The 13,402-nt window shown below is 37.4% G+C and overlaps 1 protein-coding gene and 2 pseudogenes across 6 annotated transcripts in view; all 3 read left to right on the top strand.

Annotated features, from left to right (window-relative positions):
* Positions 1 to 13,402, top strand: part of LOC115694232 (disease resistance protein RPV1-like) — a 133,364-nt gene that overhangs the window by 66,309 nt on the left and 53,653 nt on the right. For 4 of the 6 annotated variants that reach the window (XM_056316828.1, XM_056316837.1, XM_056316826.1 and 1 more), the window contains exon 5: positions 11,248 to 11,378. The gene's annotated coding sequence lies outside the window, so the exon portion shown is untranslated. Of the gene's footprint in view, positions 1 to 11,247; positions 11,379 to 11,714; positions 11,841 to 12,254; positions 12,309 to 13,402 lie in introns of those variants that run through there. The other 2 variants (XM_056316839.1, XM_056316844.1) reach the window with 2 other exon arrangements.
* LOC130139602 (disease resistance protein RUN1-like) lies at positions 6,191 to 8,239 on the top strand (annotated as a pseudogene).
* LOC115664606 (disease resistance protein RPV1-like) lies at positions 8,337 to 12,308 on the top strand (annotated as a pseudogene).

The raw sequence follows: 13,402 nt of genomic DNA, 5'->3' as shown, positions 1-13,402 counted from the left end.
GTGGTATTAACTCATATGATTTCAATGCGGAGGACACCGACAACCTAAACCTAAGTAAACCATGCCTCGTTTTAACGTGTATTAACATTAGCTACCACTTTCTAAAGAAAAATAAAACAAAAGAAGAGCGTACAGTTGGTGCAAGAAGACTGAAACATCACGGGACTAGAGTGGCAAAGTCAAAGTCTACGAAGACTTGGACTGCGAACAGTCCACAAACCAACTTGCTCAGGATGGAATCACACCAATGATTCATTTTATTTGGTACTTCGTGCCTCACAGTCAGACTTCCATAAACGTAGAGATTTCATCAAAAGATAAAAAAAAGAGTCACTAGATCACTCTGTAAAATCCAACACTAATTCATTTGTTCTCTCATTCACCCGCAAACATCACACGACAATCTTAACCCAAAAAAAAACATCACACGACAATAAATCGATCTCCAATTCTCATGTTCATCGATAATTTTGTCTTACGATTTCCTCCGATCAAATGACATCATATAAATTGAAAATCATATAACAACAAACTTTTAGAATGTGATTATCTCGCCAAGAATTTTATTGTCGCGGGAAAAGATTTTTAGGAAATTCAATTTCAAATAAAGTAAATCAGAAAATTTTGATTATGGTGGAAACAAGTTGCAAAAAATTGATTTTGTTGTAATTGGTAATATGTGAATCCACTAAATGTAGCTTGTATCGTTAAAAGTAGCATGTAATGACTAAAAAACCGATATCATCTTCGTTAATTCTGTTATCCATCAAAATAACAACGATTACAAAGAAATTATGATATAAATCAAGGAAAACAATTCCTTCTTGCCAAGTCATTTTCTCTAAGGTAATTATTTTTAGCCCATGGTTAATGTTTTCCATCAATCGAATAGTTTTACATAATTCAAACACTAAAAAGTACGGAAAAAAATTTCCGAACAATGATTTTTCATCAAATAGTCTGACCCTAAGTTAAATAAACGAGGAAGAATGTGAGGGACAATTCCATCTTTTTTTTTCTTTCTTTCGGAAAGTATTACCCTTCGGAACAAAATTGCGCAACTGTTTGCAAGCTAACGTCGTTGACAAATCCAGACCCAAAAAAAAAAAGAAAAAAGAAGTCGTTGATAAATGTCAGATTTGTATGACGATAGATCACATAATTGATGCCAATAAAGAGATTCAAAGTGAACAATCATATCCCTTCATGTTCTATCTTGTCCCGAAAAGGAGAAGAACAAAAGTGAAATGCTAAAAAGAACGTGGACAAATGTGAAGGTCTCGTGCGCGTAGCGAAAAAGGATAAAAGCAAAGCAAGAATATAATCCCTTCCACTTTTCTTAAAAGTTAAGTTGAAAAAGACTTATTGAGAAGTACTAGACTGCTTGGTCAGTGTCGATCACTGGGAGATAAAATCATGAAAATAATAGGTGCTCAATCAAGTGAAACACGAATCATCGGAACCTATGGGATGGGTGACATCCAAAATATGACTATTGCCAAAATCATTTACTATCAGCTTTCATGCGATTACAAGAATTGTTACTTTCTTCTGGATATCCAAGCCCCCACGACTAAAGTCAGAACAAAAGTGAAGATGGTAAAACAAGATCTCAAGGATGATTTCTCGTGAATATAACTATGAAAAGGAATTCCTCATGACAAGAAGGGGCAAAACAGGAAGGAGCAATAGTGAATGATTTCTTGCCACCGAAATGCATCCTCATGCTGTTGTTTTTCTTCTTCTTCTTATTATTATTATTATTCTTCTTCTTCTTCTTTTGCCTTGCGGGCTACTTTTGACTAAAGTCCTGCCGACGACGCAAGAGGCGCACGCTAAAAAGCATCGGCGGGTTTTCTTTTCCACGCTAGCATGACCCATCTTCCTTTTCTTTGCTTTATATCTTTCATTATTATCACTTTGCTCTTTTAACAAGATTTTCCTTGGATTCTCTTGGGCTGTTTCGCCGTGAATGCCGGTTGAGGTCCCCGGCGGGTTAATTACTTCGATAGTTAATTGATAGGTGGCCCCCATTTGATTAGATGATTTCCTTTTTTTGGCCGCCAGCATCTGATGAATGATTCCATAACACAAATTCAATAATTTCTGGAGATTTTCAATGATAATTTGTAAAATAACACACATTCGCCGTTTCGCATGACTGGTTTTACTTAATGGCAATTTAATTACAATTGCTAGTAATATGTGGTTTTTTTTTCATCAATGTTGTTAAAAAAGATGTGCACGTTTACTCAATAAGCACAGGCTTTTCGTCATTTGAAGTTTAACAAAATAAATCCGGGTTATTTACAAGTGATGTTAATAAGTATACTAAAATTGATATATTAAGTGATATTGATCAAATCATCTTAGCAAGTGAATGAATGGATTCGTGAAAATAGATACTATACAAGTGTGAAAATACAAACGGTTCACATTTTCTTTTATAAAAAAGTCATTTTTGGAAAAACTGAATTTTCCAGATCTAGAGAATCTTGAGCTTTCCAAATTGCTATTAAAAATGTCCTTAACTATCTACTTTATCATGGAGAATATAAATTTTCAGTTTTGTATTAAGTTGACATGGAATCTTAATTTTCTTTGGAAAAAGTCATGACCTTTCGATTTTATATTGTAGCAAGATGTCTATATCGCAGATTTGACAAATAAGTTTAGTAGATAATTTCAGAGTTTCTACCTTGGCCCCTTGTCTAACGTATGCCATCACAGCACTTGTCTTTTATTTCTTGGTTTTATGTCTTGGCTCGATCAGCCCATCAAACTGGACCGACCGGAGTTCACCTTGATTAGGATGGGGGGAAATGAACTTGGATGGAAGTTTAATGTCTGCTTTTGTTGACTTCGACTTTGAATGAATCCGTCCGTTTATTTGTTTGGGGGGCAAAAGTTGATTGTAATCCCCAAAATTTCTGCACCAGATGTCCAATGATTTTGCCGCGTTAAGGAACGCAAATAATTATCAACTTTGACAGGCTGGGAGCGATGCTTTGAGGAAGCATCCTTATTGACCAATTTTGTAGCAAAACTGGCCCACGGCTACCTGCATATTCACCCAATCCTTTGGCTTCTCCAAGTTCAATGACCTACCGAAAAGTCATTCAAAAAAATCTTCCTATTATTAGTTCCTTAATGTTCTGTGGTGAAGGAGGAACAAGGGGTCTTGATACTTAAGGCCCCCATGCATTTGTACGAAAAGTCTTTCTTTTCTTTTGATAAGACTAGGATAAGGCAGTGGGATCCCACCTATTTTCTCTTCTTACCCTGAGCTTTTGAGCTGCTGGAGGAAGCTCGATTTTGATTCGAACGGAAGGAGTCTGATTTAAAAAATCTGCAACGAGACTTTTGAACTTTCTATTACTAAACCAAAAGCTTAGTGGAGTATAATCAAAGCTAAAGCTATCAGAGAACAAATTTAATTTTTCATTGGTCTTAATTCGGGAAATTTGATACTTCCAATGAGGTTTTTTTGACTCATCGAGTTATCGTGATTTAATATCTTCAATCTTAAATGTTTTGTTGGTCACACTAGGATTTATGTCTAAAAAAACTTAAGAACTTGTGAATTCGGGAATGGAACATTTTTTCACCTCCGGATCCAACAGATTTTATTTTCTATCGTGAAACATGAAATGTTTAGTTACCGCAAAATTGGTTTAGAAACTTAGAAAAATACTTGCAAGCAAAAAATTTATTTTCTAAATAATTTGGCCAATCATGGCATCAATCAAATAAAAAAATTGATACTGTCTAAGTTAACTAAATGAAAATGGAATGTGTCATATACATATAGTTTGGTATTGCATCGAAATGTAATCATTAGATTAATAGTTGCATGAGATTGGTCGATTTGATTTTGATGCGGACGCCAACAATCTAAAACCTAAGCTCCCTATGCCTCGTTTTAACGTAGTATTAACATTAGCTACCACTCTCGGAAAGAGAGAAGAAAAAAAGACAGAACAGCGTACGGTTGGTGCAAGAAGACTGAAACACCACGGGTTTAGGAGGGCGAAGTCAAAAGTCTATGAAGACTTGGACTACGAACAGTCCATGAACCAACTTGCTCGAGAAGGAATCACACCAATGATTCATCTTGCGATTCCCTCCGATCAAATATCATCATATGAAAATTGAAAATCATATAAAAACAAACTTTTAGAGTGTGTTTATCTCGGTGAGGATTTTCTTGTCATAGGAAAATGTTTTTAGGAAATTTAATTTCAGAGAAAGTAAATTAAAAAAAAATTGATTATGGTGAAAACAAGTTCAAAAACTTGATTTTATCGTAATAGGTAATAAGTGAAATCCATTAAAGGCTGCTTGTATCGTTAAAAGTAACATATAATGACTAATAAACTCGAATCGATATCATCTTTGTTTAATTTGTAATCCCATCAAAATAACAACAATTACAAAGAAATTAGGATAAAAATTATGAAACCATATTTGTAAAGTATTATATATGATCTTGTTTTTGGGAATGTAAGAAAATTTAGCACTGATGAAGTATATTCTTCTCACTTCAACGCAGCAAGAGATTAGGAAAAATGATTCCTCCTTACCAAATCATTATACTCTAAGCTTATTATTTTTAGTCCATGATAAACATTTTATATTGATCAAACAATTTCACGTAATTCAAATACTGGAAAAGTACGGAAATTTTTTTCTCAAAAATGATTTTTCATCAAACAAACTGACCCTAAGTTAAATCAAGAAGATGGTAAAACAGGATCTCAATGACAATTTTTCATGAATATAACTATGAAAATAAATTCCTCTGGATAAGGGAAAAAATCTTGCCGACAACAAAAAGGCACGCTAAAGCATTGGCAGGGTCTTCTTTTCCGCGTTAGGATGACCCATCTTCTTTTTCTTTGCTGTATTGCTTTATGTCTTTTCATTATCACTTTGCTTTTTTAACCAGATTTTCCTTGGATTCTCGCGGGCTACTTTTGCCGTGAATGCCGGTTGAGGTCTCCAGTGGGTTTATTACTTTGATAGTTGATTGATAGGTGGCCACCATTTGATAAATGATTTTTTTTTTGGCCGGCAGCATTTGATAAGTAGGGCTTTTGAACTTTTTTCATCTTTGAAACATTTCTCGAAGAAAAGATCAAGTGAGATCAATGGAGGGGAGACAATGCTCGGTTTATTCATCATTGGATTGATCATAATCCGGACTCCGAAAAGTTTATGATATTGTACGTGCCAACTCTTTACGGGTGACTTTGGTTGGCTAAAGAACGGTTGATAGAAGATGATTTTGGTAGCTGCTGCTTATGTTGGTTGTCGTTGAGTCAGTATCATGAAACTTGAGTTGCAAAGTGGCTATTTTCTATGGGGAAACACGAAATGTTCAGTTACCACAAAATTGATGTAGAAACTTGAAAAATACTTACAAAACAAACACCATATATTCAGAGAAACTTTAATCTTTAAATAGACTAACCAATCGTGTCATCAATCATCAGAAAAGTTGATACTGTCTAATTTAACTAAATGGAAATTACGAAAATGTCATATACATATAGTTTTGCCTTGCATTGAAATATAATCATCAGATTAAAAATTGCAATAGCTACCACTCTCCAAAGAAAAAATAAAATAAAAGAACAGCGTTGGGGGAGGGGGAGGGGGAGGGGGGGGGGGGGGATGTGAGATGTGTGTCCCAGAACTAGAAGGGCAAAGTCAAAGTATTCGAAGACTTGGACTACGAACGGTGCATGAACCAGATTTCTCATGAAGGAATCACACATCGACCAAAACAAAAAGGAATCACATCAATAATTCATTTATTTGCGTGCGGGGGAGAACAAAAACGTCAAAGAAAATCTCCGCGATCAGGTACAGGAACAACAACTCATATGACCAGACGGGGGCCCCGACTCGACACCCAAACCCCGAAAGTGACCCTACAATTATGTACAAGCGAAAACGTGCCGCGGGAAAGTGCGTGGGGCATTCATCGCAACGCGGTGTTGTCAGAAACTCCACAAAGACAAAGATTATTAAAATTGAAGAGCATCATAACCGAAAGCACTCGATTGCTCCCATCTTTTTAGAATTCCATTAGTTTATTTACTCCGCAATTTTATCTTCCTGTTTTTTTCAATTGCGTTATGACGGTGAAGATAAAAGAGATGAATTGAGTTGGGAGGGACCACTTTGGTTTTGAAAAAACTTGCATTTGTCCACTTTGACAGGCTGTAATGAATCATTCTTATTTGACCAATTCTAGAAAACTGGCCCTCGACTCTCTGCATATTAGCCAATCCTGTCTTCCTCGTTTAATGACCCACAGTGATCTCCATTTGTAATTCTCGTACTCACGCTTACACTAGTGATCATGGCTTCCAAACTTTTTCCATCTCTTGCTGCCCCTGTTTTTGCTGCTATGCTGTTCATTTTTTTCTTGAAGAGAAGATCGAGGGAGATCAATGGAGGGGGGGCAAATAACAATGCAGCTGCAAACGATGGAACAGCAGAAGGCGATTCTTCTACTCACACTTCAACAGAAGATCAAGGAATGGCTACTTCATCAGGACATGACTATGAAGTATTCTTGAGCTTCAATGGATCAGATACTCGAGCAGGTTTTACCGACTTCCTTTACACTAGTCTTAATGATGCGGGAATCCGCACATTTAAGGACGACAAAGAGCTCGGCGTCGGGGAAGAATTTGCCCCAGAACTTCTCCAAGCAATTAATCGGTCAAAAATCTCAATACCTATCTTTTCGAAAGGCTATGCCTCTAGCGTATGGTGTCTCAAGGAGCTAGCCCAGATAGTCGAGTGCCAGAAAACTCGAAGACAAAAGATCATCCCTATTTTTTATGATGTGGCGCCTTCAGAGGTTCGGCACCAAACAGAGGGTTATGCAAAGGCCTTTCTTGCACATGAAAACAAGAAGCGACACGACGAAAAGACTATTCAAGGGTGGAAGGATGCTCTCAGTGCAGTGGGAGCAATAAACGGATGGGACCTGCATAGCAAGAAGGAGAACAGGTGATTGCTTTAAGCATTCCATCTCATGTACCGTGTACCATTAAAACTTGATGTGTTTCAGGTTTCTTTTCTAGATTTGTGTTAGCCCTGTTTAAATTGAATTCTGTGTTATTGAAGTTGTACTGCTGAAATCTCGCTAAGTAATGGCACAATCCCAATTTTGTCCCATTTTATTCCAAGCATCATTTTTTTTCCAGTTTAGTTCATTCGTTAACTGTAAGTACCAACGCTTATTCATCTACAATGGAATAAATCCTTGAAGAACACATTCCGAATTTAATTTGGTCTTGTCAGAACATAGTTAATTCAACACAATTTTCTAACTCATTGTCTTTTGCCTCCAACAAACACTAGGCGAGAAGGAGAGTTCGCAAAAGAACTTACCCATAAGGTTTTCAGCGAATTGAAAAAGGGTTATCTAGAGGTATCAGACTGCTTGGTCCGTGTCGACAACCATGTGGATGCAATCATGGAAAAGATAGGTGGACGGACAAGTGAAACACGGATTATAGGAATCCACGGGATGGGTGGCATCGGAAAGACGACTATTGCCAAAATGATCTACAATAAGCTTTTACACGACTTTGAGAATCGTTGCTTTCTTCGCGATATTCGAGAAGTGTCAGAACGTAATGGCATTCCCTATTTGCAGAATCAACTCATCTCGGGCATCCTCAAAACGAAAGGCATGGATATAAAAGACATTGATGAAGGAACTCAGACAATTAAAGAGAGGATGTTTAATAAAACAGTCCTCCTGCTTCTTGATGATGTGCATGAAAAGAATCACGTGGATGCACTTGTAGGTGAGCGTGATTGGTTTGGTAAAGGGAGTAAACTTATTATTACTACCAGAAACAAAGAAGTTCTTGATGTTCATAAAGTGGACGATCGTTATGAGCTTATGGGCATGGATCGCGATCAATCTCTTCAACTTTTTAGCAAACATGCCTTCAGAAGAGATTTCCCTTTAGACGAGTATATCAACCAATCCCATAGGGCAATATGCATTGCTGGAGGTCTTCCACTAGCTCTAGAAGTCATAGGCTCACTTTTATCCGGCAAATATAAGAAAGAGTGGGAGGCCACATTGAAGATGCTAGAAAGTGTTCCTGATGGTAAAGTTCAAAGTAAACTGAAAATAAGTTATGATGCATTAAATGATCGGCAGAAGCATATATTCCTCGATATAGCTTGTATTTTCATTGGATATGACAAAGATATTGTGGTTCATTTCTGGGATGAATCAAAATTTCCAGAAGTAGCCTTGGAAATTTTGCAGAACATGTCTTTGATAAAGATTGGAGAGGATAATAAAGTGTGGATGCATGACCAACTTAGAGACCTCGGAAGAGAATTGGTTCGTCAAGAAAGTAAGATGAAAATAGAGAAGCAAAGTAGGGTGTGGGATCCTAAGGATGCATTGGATTTGCTGAGCAGACATGAGGTAAAATCCCCCGTGCGATAAATCTCCATGTTGCTTGTGGACATTTTCTTTTTTAAAAAAATCCAATTACTTTTTTGTGTTCTCTAGCACTATTGTGACCTACTCAAACCAATATTTTTGCTCTGTCGAGATTAAAGGAACGATAGTACTCCAACTCAACCCCTTAAAATAGTGAACTTGGATAAATTTGTTTCGCTTCAACTATTTTGTTTTTAAAATTTTCCATTGGGCAGGGAAAAACAAAAGTTGAAGCTCTTCGTCTTCGCTTTGACCATGAGCGGCGGCACTACTTTACCTGTAAGGACTTTAAGAGAATATCAAATCTGCGGTTTCTTCAAGTTAACAGTTCGGAGGAATATTTTCGTGCTGAAGAGAGGCTTCTTTGGCACAAATCGCCATCAAATGTTCCTCCAACTAATGTTTTTCAGGAGAATTCAGATCTCCTTCCACATTTACGTTGGCTTTCTTGGCACGGTATTCCCCCAACATTTAAGATTGCAAATTTCTCCATGGAGAATGTGGTTGTTCTTGATCTATCTGGGAGTAAGATTACGCATGATTGGCAGGGGTGGAGCCATATGGAGGTATGTTATATGCTAGACAACACTTCTTATTCCGTCTTATGAGATTCAAAAGTAATCTTTGCATGATTTTTCTTTTACAGATGATGAAGAATTTGAAAATTTTGAATATGACCGGATGCAAGTGCTTGGAGAGAGCTCCCATCTTCTCTGCTGAGGTAAATTTAGAACGATTGATCCTAGCGCGCTGTCAATCATTAACTGAAATTGATAGGTCGATTTGTCATTTAAAAAGCCTAGTTTCCTTAGATGTAAGCTATTGTAACAATCTTCGGAGGCTTCCGGATACGATAGGGAATTTGAAATCGCTGATTGAGTTGAATATATTTGGAACGGGGATCGAAGAACTTCCCGATTCCATCGGAAATTTGGAATCGCTGATTGAGTTGAATACAACTGGGACAGGGATCAAAGAATTACCTGATTCCGTCGGAAAGTTGAAAATTTTGAAATTAGTAAAGATGAATTGGTTTGAAATGAGCAAAATACCTGATGCCCTCTGGACGATTGAGAAGCTCGAAGAAATAGTTGTCCGATTTGGGTATTTGAAAACGAAAGTGCGAATTGGCAATTGCATCTATAGAAATCGATCCCTAAGGATCTTGAAATTGGACAACGCTGCAATAGACGTGGTACCGACGCTTCCTGAAAGTCTTATCATTCTAGAGTTGTTTACATTGGATATGGATACGTTTCCAGATCTCTCAAACCTGACTAATTTAAAGGAATTGAAGCTGCGGTTTAGCGAACATGATGATGGTGTGGAATCTGATGGGCGTGTGGAAGAATATCCGATGCCACGGTGGATTGGGAATTTAAGCAAACTGGAGACTCTGGACCTAATCTCTTATTATGTGACCCACTTACCCACGGATTTTAGTAGTCTCCTTCCTCGACTCCAAAGACTTGAACTCTGGTGCCGTAATCTGCGTTGCCTCCCGAGCCTTCCCTCCAGTTTATCATCCTTAAGTTTGGTAGGTTGCAAGTCAATTTGTTCCTTGGGGGATCTATCGAATTTGAAGAACCTATCAGATCTTCGGATTATTGAATCTGTAATCTCAGAGATGCGAGGCCTTGATGGTTCGGAGAACCTAGATTTGCAGCTTTCGGAACTTCAACAGGTGTGGATATTACCTGATCTAAGTAATCTCAGCCAACTACGGCGTCTTCGTGTGTACAACTGCGATAATCTAGTTGAGATTCAAGGCGAACTACCACAATCTTTGGAAGATTTGGAGATTTATGGATGTGGATCTTTACAGAAGTTGCCTGATCTATCAAGCTTGAAGGGACTGCGATACGTTGATATAAGGTATTGTGGGAAATTAAATGTGGAGGAAATTTCTTTGCCTTGCTCGGAGAAGCCAGTCAGATTTAGGGGATACGAGACGAATTACAGAGGGCAGACTGACGAATATGAAAATGGATATGAGGGAGAAGATGCCGAATCTGAATCTGAAGCGGCGGGAGAAGACGACGAATCTGAGGGAGAAGACCACGAAGTTGAATCTGAATCTGAAGCGGAGGGAGAAGATGATGAATCTGAGGGAGAAGACTGACGAATAAATGCACGTTGCTCTTGAAAGCTTCTTGATCACCGACCGCAAATTGTTTCCTTGTGTGCAAACTTTAAATGAATCGAGGTAAGTTATTTCATCTGACAACCAATGTTTTCCCTTTTTTGCAATCAAACTCTTTTACGGATATGAACAGAGAAGTTTCACATGCACTTTTTAATTACCTTTTCACGAGTTGATGACTAAACATCTGATGAAGGTATTGGAATTATGATACCTCCGGACAACCAGAGGGTTCTTAATTATGTACAGACATTCGTTCTCTTCTACTAGTTTGGTTTGGCTTTTTTCGCTATATTCTCTTTGGATGGTTTCTCCTTGGTTTTATGTTTCCCAATTGGAGGTATGCATGTGGATCGCATCGTTTTTATTTGGCTTGGTTTGTAACAAATTATTAGATATCCTTGTCGATTTGTTACTTCACATATTTCGAAGTTGATAACCTCGCTTCGCATTGGAGATGACTTCCTTGTACTGTAAACAATTAGATGGACTGTGTGTCAGAAGGTCATATAATAACTATGGTTCTCATCCTGGAACTTTACAGCATAATCAACTCATTGTTGCAACCGTGAAGAAGACAGACACCCTTTATTGATATGCTTATCTTCAGTTTATTTTTCAGGAAAGATGTGCTTCTTAGTGGGATTTGCAAATATTATGGAGAAGTCATAAAATGAAGAAAGAGGAATATTACTTGGGTAGCGGATCAATAGTTGGTGCGGCAAAACTTCCACCTCCAAGGTATCATAAATCGTCTTATAGTTAAGGCTAAATTTCAGTAATATCGTTACCTACTGCCCAGGACATATGATAAGTGTCACTTGGGGTTAGAAATCATGTAAATGAAACTCTTGTGTGATCTCGATTATTGCCTACATTTTCTAGAAATGGTTATGCCTCGGTGATTATCTATAATAGAAGCCCTTCCATTCACCTCGGTTATACTAGAGGATTCTTTTAGGTTTTAAGATTGACAAGAGGTGCTAAGGGAGAGATCTCAAACTGCCTTTGTGCTGATTTCTAATGTCGCTGAGAGGAATTAAAGTTTGAAAAACTTACAGAAATCTTATTGCGCAGGGAGCTGTGGCTAATTGGGCAGCTGTACAAAGACTGAATAAAGGAAAATGAAAATGACGTCCAAAGTGAAGTTTTACGTCCACTTTATAATTACTTTATGAGTTGATGCCTGGAAATTTGAAGAAGGTATTGAAATTATGGTACCTCCGTATAACCAGGGGGTTCTTAATTATATACAATTATATGTTTTCTTTTCCTAGTTTGGTTTGGCTTTTTTTAGCTATATTCTCTGTAAATGGTTTCTCCTTGCTTTTATGTTTCCCAGCTGGAGGTGTGCATGTCGATTGCATCATTATTATTCGATTTATGACAATTCAATAGATATCCTTGTCGATTTGCTGCTTCATATATTTTGAAGTTGATACCCTCTGATTCACATTGGAGATAACCTTGCTATACTGTAAACAATTAGATGAAATGTGTGTTGGAAGGTCATAGCACTATGGTTCTCATCCTGGAATATTACAGCATAATTAACTCATTGTTGCTATTGTGAAGAAGACATTGTATTGATATGCTTATATTCAGTTTATTTTTTAGGAAAGGTGTGCTTCTTAGTGGGATTTGCAAATGTTATGGAGAAGTTATAAAATGCGGAAAGAGGAATTTCACTTGGGTAGCGGCATCAATAGTTGGTGCAGCAAAGCTTCCATCTGTGACAGGAGAGGAGAACTATTTAGCTTCGCCAAGGTATCATAAATCATATTATAGTTGAGGCTAAATTTCAGTATAATCGGTGTATTGGACATATGAGAAGTCTCACTTGGGGTTTGAAATCATGTAAATCGACCCTTGTGTGATCTCCATTATTGCCTCCATTTTCTTGAAATGGTTATGCCTAGGTGCTTATCTGTAATAGGAGCCCTTCCATTCATCTTAAGTTACACTAGATGACTCTTTTAGGTTTAAAGATTGACAAGAAGTGCTAAGGGAGACATCTCAAACAACCGCCTTTTTGCCGGTTTCTAATGTTGCTGAGGGACTTAAAAGTTTAAGAAACTTACAAAAAGGAAATTATCCTCAAAAGGAAATTGACAGAATAAGTAATGTTGATGAAGGGATCAAGACAATTAAAGATATGCTTTTTAATAAAGGAGATCTCATCGTTTTTTATTATGTTGACCAGAAGAATCATTTGAATGCACTCATGGGTAACATCTGTGATATTCGGGCATTACTGAATTCTTCAATGCTGAATATCAAGCGCTGAAGGAGCTCGAAATTCTTAGTGCTTTTTGTTTGTCATTAAATATCAGTACATTTTGTTGATCAAAGGCATTGCCATCCTTAATGTGAGTTGATCAGGTTGAAATACTTCGCAGAAAGGGATGACATGTGTGAGGCCTCTGATTGTTTCAACTTGAAGAGGTTCAAATGATGCGATGTCTGGCATTGCTTAGAAGCTTCATCCATTTATTGAAAAATTTAGAAGACATGCTCAGCAGAGGAGTTCATTTTCCAATAAGAAGTGCATGTGGTGCTTGAAAGGTCCTGCATCCACAGCCAAGTCTGTTGTCAAGGAAGATTTGAAACTTAGACAAATTTCTTATTGTCCTATGTCATCCCAAGAGATATTCATTGTAGTCTTTCCTGGGATCGTTATCTATTATACATAAATTACAATCACACTTTGGCAAGTTGACTTGAAATCTATTGTTGTAGGCATAGTTATTACTGGCTGTTTTTGC

The sequence above is a fragment of the Syzygium oleosum genome, unplaced genomic scaffold (genome assembly GCF_021117445.2).
Source record: "Syzygium oleosum isolate NSW1041296 unplaced genomic scaffold, Sole_v2.1 Sole_v2.01, whole genome shotgun sequence".
NCBI lineage: Eukaryota > Viridiplantae > Streptophyta > Magnoliopsida > Myrtales > Myrtaceae > Syzygium > Syzygium oleosum.
Note: the sequence above shows the minus strand (reverse complement) of the source record. Positions and strands in the feature narration are given on the sequence as shown.